This window comes from Musa acuminata, chromosome BXJ1-5 (assembly GCF_036884655.1).
Source record: "Musa acuminata AAA Group cultivar baxijiao chromosome BXJ1-5, Cavendish_Baxijiao_AAA, whole genome shotgun sequence".
Taxonomy (NCBI): Eukaryota; Viridiplantae; Streptophyta; class Magnoliopsida; order Zingiberales; family Musaceae; genus Musa; species Musa acuminata.
Window position 1 is genome coordinate 23,101,944 of NC_088331.1, and position 8,775 is coordinate 23,110,718.

At 42.3% G+C, this 8,775-nt stretch overlaps 1 long non-coding RNA gene across 1 annotated transcript; it reads left to right on the top strand.

The window, feature by feature from the left end:
* Positions 1-4,845: 4,845 nt before the first annotated feature.
* LOC135675029 (uncharacterized) lies at positions 4,846-8,180 on the top strand. The gene is made up of 3 exons (XR_010513799.1): positions 4,846-6,443; positions 7,234-7,358; positions 7,962-8,180. It is a non-coding gene; the product is annotated as an uncharacterized LOC135675029 (long non-coding RNA).
* Positions 8,181-8,775: the final 595 nt, after the last annotated feature.

Sequence of the window (8,775 nt, forward strand, 5' to 3'; positions counted from 1 at the left end):
TGTGACAATGATATTCCAAAAACTGCATTTCACACACATGATGGCCATTATGAATTCTTGGTAATGCCTTTTGGACTCACTAATGCTCCTTCAACCTTTCAAAATCTCATGAATGATATATTTCATAGCTTTCTTCGTAAATTTGTGCTGGTATTTTTCGATGATATTCTCGTTTACAGCCCTTCTCTTGAGACTCACTTTCAGCATTTACGGATTGTTTTGACAATCCTTCGGGAGAATACTCTTTTTATTAAGCAACCAAAGTGCAGCTTTCTCCAGCAAAATGTAGAGTACCTTGGGCATATAATATCAGAAGAAGGAGTGGCGGTAGACCCAACAAAAATTGAGGCAATGCAAGGCTGGCCGAAACCTACAAACATGAAATTACTGCGAGGGTTCCTTGGACTAACGGGCTACTACCGAAAATTTGTTAAGGACTATGGGAAGATCAATGCACCACTCACTTCTTTACTGAAAAAAGATGCTTTCCAATGGTCGGACAAAGCCTCTGCTGCCTTTGACAAACTTAAAGCAGCCATGACAACGACGCCGGTGTTTGCACTACCAGATTTCAATAGACCCTTCATGATTGAGGCCGACGCATCTGGAGTCGGAATTGGAGCTGTTCTCATGCAAAATGGTCGACCACTCGCATACACTAGCAAGGCATTATCTCCCTCCTATCAAAACATGTCAGTATATGATAAGGAGATGCTTGCCATTGTACACGCAGTAACGAGGTGGAGACCCTACTTGATCGGCCGGCGATTTCAAATTAAAACTGACCATAAAAGCCTCAAGTACTTTTTGGAGCAAAATATATCATCTCCTGAGCAGCAAAAATGGGTAACCAAACTTCTTGGATTTGATTATGAAATTATTTACAAAAAGGGAAAATAAAACGTTGTTGCAGATGCACTCTCACGGCTACCTGAACAAGCTAAGGTTTCAGCCATCTCCCTTCCTACCACCGGTCTCCTCGAGGACATTAGGGAAGAATGGAAGAAGGATCCAAAGATTAGCAACATCATAAAAAAATTGGAGGAGGATCCAAGTGCAATAGCCCACTACACCTAGGATTCGAGGGATCTACGCTACAAAGGTCGCATTGTGCTTATACCTGACTCCCCTTACATCACAATCATCTTGCATGAAATGCACTCCATACGTTCAGCAGGGCACTCTGGATTCCTAAGAACCTACAAAAGAGTGAAGCAAAATTTTTATTGGAGAGGGATGAAAAAAATTATTGCAGAATATGTGGCACAATGTGATGTATGTCAACAGCACAAGGGTGAAACTGTGGCAAATCCAGGGAAGCTACAACCACTACCCATACCAGACTCAGTGTGGACTAACATCTCCATGGACTTCATTGAAGGGCTGCCATCTTCCAAAGGTAAAAGCACGATTCTCGTGGTGGTTGATCGACTTATGAAATATGCTCATTTTTGTGCTGTGAGAAATCCCTACATTGCTACTAGTATTGCCCAGATTTTCATAGAAAATATTATTAAACTGCATGGGATGCCAAGGTCCATCGTAAGTGATCATGACAAGATCTTCACTAGTAAAATTTGGACCGAGTTATTTCAGTTACAAGGCACTAAACTCAAGATTAGCACAGCGTATCATCCACAAACTGATGGCCAAACAGAGGTGGTAAATAGGTGATTAGAGATGTACCTCCGGTGTTTCGCTAGTGACCGACCAAAAGAGTGGGCGAAATGGCTTCCCTAGGCCGAATGGTGGTATAATACTACATATCATTTATCTACAAAATGTGCCCCTTATGAAGCATTGTATGGTCGACCAGCCCTTGTGATTCCAAAGAATGTAATTGGCTCGGCCAAGGTAGATCAGGTTGACCAAGAATTGATTGATAGGGACAAACTCTTATAACTATTAAAAGATAATCTTTCTACCGCTCAAGCCAGAATGAAGCAGCAAGCCGACACACGACGAAGTGAAAGAGAATTTTCAGTGGGAGATTGGGTTTATCTTCGCCTACAACCATACAAGCAACTCTCTATCAATACTCGAGCCTCCATAAAGCTATCCCCACGTTTTTATGGGCCCTATCAGATCCCAAAGCATATTGAAGCCATGGCGTACAGACTTAAATTACCTGAAGATGCCAAAATTCACCCTATCTTCCACGTATCATGCCTAAAGCCCAAGTTGGGAGAACATGAGTCACCCCAGATCCAACTGCCCAACACAACTGAGGATGGAGTTATTCAAGCCCAACCACAAGCCATCCTCGATCGTAGGATCGTGATGCGTTACCGACATCCATCTACCGAAGTACTAGTGCATTGGAATAATCTACCACTTGAAGACGCCACATGGGAACCATATGAGGAGCTAAAGACCCGGTTCCCTATGTTCATGGAATCTCAGCCTTGAGGACAAGGCTGATTTGAAGAGGGTGGGTCTGTTAGGACTCTAGCTAGGAGAGTCCTAATTGAGAGGGACATTCTGTTAGGACTCTAGCTAGGAGAGTCCTAATTGATAGGGACATTCATGTAGGAGGTTGTTTCTTAGAGAAAAATAAGGAGTTGTAAAGGAATAGGAGTCTTGAGTATGAGTCATATTAGGAGTTGGTTAGAAGTAGGAGTCCTATTAGGAGTTAGGGTTTAGAAGCCCTATAAATAGTAATGTATTCCACCTCTTTTGAGAAGCAATAGATGAATCTTTTCTACAGCCTTTGAGCAGCAACTTGGAGGGAGGAACCCCTATAGAGTTCCAAGGAGGCCGATCCCCTAAAGAGATCAACCCCAAGTTTAGAATCTGCAAGGGTTCTAATAATAACATTCATCTAATGCAATAAAAGCTCCACCAGGCAGATGTAGGGTGACCTCGCCAACAACTACTATAGCAACTTTTGCTCCATTACCCATCTTGAGGTCCATCTAGCCTCTCTCTAGTCTCCTAGGCCCTGCCAGAACCTGCAACGAATTGCATATATGATAAGAACTACCGGTATCCAATACCCATGTGTCATCATAAGAGTCTGACAAATGGAGACTGATCATGAATGTACCTGAAGCTTCTCCAAGCTTCTATTTCGCCCTTTCTGCAATATACTCTTTGCAGTTCCTCTTCCAGTACCCATCTTTACCACAGTGGAAGCACTAGCCTTTGTCCTTTGCTTGGTCTTTCTTAGCAGCCTTTGCTTTACTTGGTCTACCCTTGCCCTTTCCCTTCTTAAGGGACCTTTCTGCTTTCCTTTTCTTTCTGGTCTCACCAGCATAGAGAACTAGCTTCTCATTCTTAATAGTACTCTCTACCTTTCTTAACATATTGAGGAGCTTTAGGAGAGTCACCTCAAGCTTGTTCATATTAAAATTCATTATGAATTGTGAAAAAGAATCTGGTAAGGACTGAAGCACAATGTCCACACACAAGTTATCCTCTAGGACCATTCCTAGACTTGTGAGTTTCTCTATCCACTCAATCATCTTTAGAACATGGTTCTGAACCGTTGTCCCCTTAGTCATCCTAGCGTAGAAGAGGCTCTTGGATATCTCATATCACTGAGTCCTTCCCTGTTCATCAAATAATTTACGGACATGTAGGAGAATGGAGTTAGCATCCATCTTTTCATGTTGTCTCTGTAACTCAGGAGTCATAGAGCTCAACATATAGCATTGAGCAAGAGTGGAGTCATCAATGTACTTCACGTAGCGAGCGATCTCATCCTCGGTTGCCCCTTCTTCGGGCGTAGGCATCACTGTATCAAGGACGTACACGTTTTTCTCCGTCGTTAGAACAATTCTCAAGTTACGGAGCCAATCCGTATAATTTGGACAAGTGAGGCAGTTGACATCAAGTATGCCACGTAAGGGATTTGAAAACGACATTTTCTAAAAATAAAGATGCAGCAGAAATGAATAACATGGAGATTTTGCAAGAAATAAACTATCAAGATATGGACTTCTATCTTAATATGCTCATACTATTTTACTAACGAGTCACGCAACACCCTCAGCACGTGAAACGGAAGTCTCCGGCAGACTTCTAGTGGGGATCAGGATTCATTCAGCGTCTTAGTGTAACCTCGAGGGACTCGACCAATCACACTAAGCCTAAAAGGTAGGCAACTCTTGCCGATCACAACCCCTTGTGATTCCCATCCTGTTCGGCCTCCGAATCACCATGGCCTCGAGGGACTCGACCAACCATGATGCTCGGTTAAGTCAACACCTTCGTTACAAGATGAGTCTGATTTGATGATATACCCTCGAGGGACTCGATCAAGCATACTATGTCCTCAGGTCACCGGTGACATCTCTATGTCGTAAGCAAGATAGCGAATCGTGATATAGGTGAGTCTCGAGGGACTCGACCAACTCAACCTACACCGAGAATCGATTCCTACTTATAACGATAAAAGGCCACGTGGGCAATCTAATAACCTCACGTTTACTGACTTAATATTATCGAGAGAGATGTTTCTATGATTTGGTCTCCTAATATGACATGTCACACATATATATATTTAATATATATCTATACCGCATGCAAATATATATACATATCTAGTATATGTATAAGCAATCACACCAGATGATCATTACCACAACCTAATGTGATTAGGCTCGAGCTAGTAGGTCTAATCACTCACATCAAGATCTATGTGTGCAATTGTAATATCCCTCACTTTTGAAAATTATTAATAATGATTTATATGTAAATTGGAGGACCTATATGTAAATATAGAAATTTCAAGGACTAAACTGTTAAGTTACAAAAAAGAAAAAAAAAAAAAACAGAAAATTTCGGTTTTATCCCACCGCCTCCCACGCACTCCTCTATGTTTCTTCGAGAAACAGAGAGGAGCGGTGGGGCGTGGGGAGAAGAAGAAGAGAAGTTGAAGGAGAAGAGAAGAAAAGAAGAAGAAGAGGGAAAAGAAGAGAGGAGGAAGAGGGAGAAGAGAAGAAAAGAAGAAAGAAGAAGAAGAAGAGAGGGAAGATGGAAAGGAGAGAGAGAGGCAGCTGTAGCAACTAGGGCTGCAGCACCTCTGTTTCCCACAGGTGGAAACATAGGAGAGGATGTGTGGGGCGTTGGGGAGGAGAAGGGAAGAAGAAGAAGAAGAAGAAGAAGAAGAAGAAGAAGAAGAAGAAGAAGAAGAAGAAGAGAGGAGGATAGCTGTGACAAGGTTGCAGCGAGGAGGTGTGTGGTGTTGGGGAGGAAAAGGGAAGAGGAGAAGAAGGGGGAAAAGAGAGGGAAGAGGGAGAGGAGCGAGAGGTGGCAGCAACTAGGGCTGCAGCACCTTTGTTTCCTACAGGTGGAAACAGAGGAGAGGTGTGGGGCGTTCGAAGAGGAGAAGAAGAAGAAGAGGAAGAGAAGAGGAAGAGGAAGTAGGAGAAGAGGTTGTGATACCTCTGTTTCCTGCAGAGGAAACAGAGGAGAGGGTGTGTGTGATGCCGGGGAGGAGGAGGGAAGAAGAAGAGGAGAAGAAGAAGAGAAGGGAAAGGAGGAGCTGCGGCTGCGGCAGTGGAAGCTGCAGCTAGAAGAGAAGGAGAGGAAGAGATGGTGAGGAAGAAGAGAAGAAGTAGAAGTGGGTGAAGAGGCGGAACCTCTGTTTCCTGCAGGAGGAAACAGAGGAAAGGAGGTGCTGTTCTTCGGGGAGAAGAAGGGGAGGAAGGAGAAGAAGAGAAGAAGAAGAAAGGAAGGAGAAGGAAGAGGAGAAGGGAAAGAACTAGCTACGGCTGCGGCTGTGGTAGTTGCAGCTGTGGCAGGGAAAGAGGAAGAGGAAGGAAGAAGGGAAGGAGAGGAAGAAGAGAAGGGGAAAAAGGGGCTGCGGCTGCTGCGATGGCAGCTGCAGTTGGAAGAGAAGAAGGAGAGGAAGATGAGCAGGGGAGGAAGAAGAGGCTGTGGCCGTGGCTGAGGCTGCGACTGTAGCAGTGCAGCTGGGAAAGAAGAGAAGGAAAGGAAGAAGAAGAGCAAGGAAAAGGGAAGACGAGAGGAAGAGGAGAAGGGGAGGCAGCTGTGGCAGTGGCAGCTGCAGCTGGAAGAGAAGGAGAGGAAATAGAGTAGGGAAGGAAGAAGAGGCTGCGAGTGTGGTGGCTGCGGCCGTGGCTGTGACTCCGGCTGCGACTGCGACGTTGGCTGCGGTAGCTGCGACAGCAGTGGTGGCTGCAGTAGCTGCTTTTGGGAAAGAGAAAGAAAGGAAAGGAAAAAAAAAAGGGGGCTGTGGCCGTGATTGCGGTTGCGGTGGTGGCGGCTGCATCTGTGGCAGCTGTGTTTGGGAAAGAAAGAGTAGGAATGAGAGTAAGAGAGAGCATGTGACTATGCCTCTATGTTCTGCATGAGCTGCAGTTGTGGAGGAAAAAGAAAAGACATGTAGAAAATGAAATAGGGAGAGGACACGGAGGAAAAGTAGAAGAATTTGGGCTGACACCTTCTTTAGATCTTCGGATCAAAATCTTTGAAAGGCAAGTTTCCCGATCGTTTCTCCTGTTATTGTTCTAATCTTTCCTATTGCAAGTGTCCTGATCTTTCCTTACTACAATTTTATCTCTACATTTGCTTTGAATATGAGGAACATTGAATTGTTCTAGCCTTGTATTTGATATATCTCCTGTTTAGACGTAACGATTCGAATATGTGCAACTCCTGAAATTCTGACCTTTCTAACTTTGTATGGTTATAACTTCATGTATTGATCTATGATTTGGACAAAAATTATATGATTAGAATATAGACTTATAAACATTTCTTTCAATAGCTTTCTTGAGTATATTGGAGCACGATTGATAGTTTGAATCATTGGTTCAATATGCCTCTTGAATTCTGTCAGAAATCGAGCTTTGGTTGATTTCACATATTCTGGTTTCATTCCTTTGGAAATTGATATCCTATAGCTTTCTTATTCAATTGAGCTTTATATTACTGCTTTGAATTCTTGTATGCTCTTGTCCTACATGTATTTGGATACCTAAATATGTTATGTAAACTTCATGTTTGTATCGTAATGTTTCATAAAGGCACATGTACATTTCGTTGTTCCGCATGTGCTTCTGATATGTCCCAATTTATTGTTCACAATACCCTTTTGTATTCTGGTGTTTATGGGATTATTTGGACCTTTGCCAGAAATGGTAAAGGGTATGTGCTTAGAGCCTGCGATGCTCTAGATTATGTTTGGTGGCCATTCAGAAATGGATGGACCATATTATGTTTGGAATCCCACTTCACCATCTATCTATTTGATATGAAATTCAGAGCCGACCTAGCACTTGGGCAGGGTGAGAGGGCTCGAGTAGGAAAGGGCTACCCATGGATGAAGTCGAGAACTCATCACGGCGTGGAGCTACCACTGAGTTAATCCTCACATGCACTATGCTAGGGTACGACGTCTAAGCTTGTGTTTCGTATTCGTTCTTTGATATGCTCTGAAATGTTTCATCTATTATTGTTATGCTTCGAAATGTTCCATACGCCGTTGATATGCTCCGGAACATTTCATACACCTTCGATGATCTCTGAAACGTTTCATTTGTTATTGATATGCTCCGAAACATTTCATTCGTTGTTGATATGCTCCGAAATGTTTCATCTATTATTGGCATGCTTCGAAATGTTCCATATATTGTTGATATGCTCCGGAACATTTCCTACGCTATTGATATGCTCCAATTACTCTGTGCCTCATTTGCTATGAACTGATATGTTCTGAAATGTCCTATTTGCAATTGATATGCTTCGGAACATCTCGTACACTATTGATATGCTCCAATTACTCTATGCTCCATTGGTTATGAACCAAATATATTTTAAATGACATGACACATATGATTTTGTATCTAATGAGATGGTATCCTTGAGAATTCTTATATTCTGCCTTGCATTATGATATCTTACTTGTTTGAAACCGTTCCTTTTGTTCTGAATATGCTTTGTTACTTGCTGAGCTGTTTTTAGCTCACTCCATTGTTATATAAATCTTTCAGGTCAGCTTGTCACTCTTTGAGATGTTTGAATTGGGCTGAGGTAGTGGAGAGCTATTCTGAATTATGGGCAAGTCTTGTTGGTTATTATGTTATTGTTGTATAAGCATATTTTGTATGAAATGAAATGTTGTCGATGAATCGAAATGGATATACTATGTAAAAGTGTTAGAAGATCTCTTTTATTTGGAATTTCGGAATGTTAAGTCTAGTTTACGATGATATGAACTTGTGGTAAATGGTTGGAGTTATGATTGTATAAATTACATAGCTTGTGGATTTATAAATGTTGTTTATGTTTATTAAGTTGGCTTGGATTGCCATAAATATGAATTATCGAGTGACGTGATATATGATTATAAACTGCACAGGTTTTATAGATGTGAATTTGATAGAATGTTTTTCAGTGTCCTCAAATGTGTGTTTGGATCCTGGATTGGTTTGCGATGAAAGTTTTAATAATATCGCTATTATTTTGAGGGGCGTGACAGCAACGGTGCATCTCTATGCCCTGTGATCGTCCATCTCGTCCTCGTTGGTTCCGTTGACATCTTGATGCATCTTCATGCATGACGATCGTCCGTCTCGTGGGTCCCGCTATTACATCCACGCTCCTGCTGCGCCTCCTCATGTGATTACAACTTAATCATAGGCACGCAGGCCCGATAATAAACGAGAAATATAATGGAGGCTCGCAGACCCCAATAATACTAATCACAAGTACACACATCACATGGTCCATGATCATCCGTCTATACATCATACATCACATGTATAATTAATCATCATCATGTAGGACTACTAGATAATGACAAAA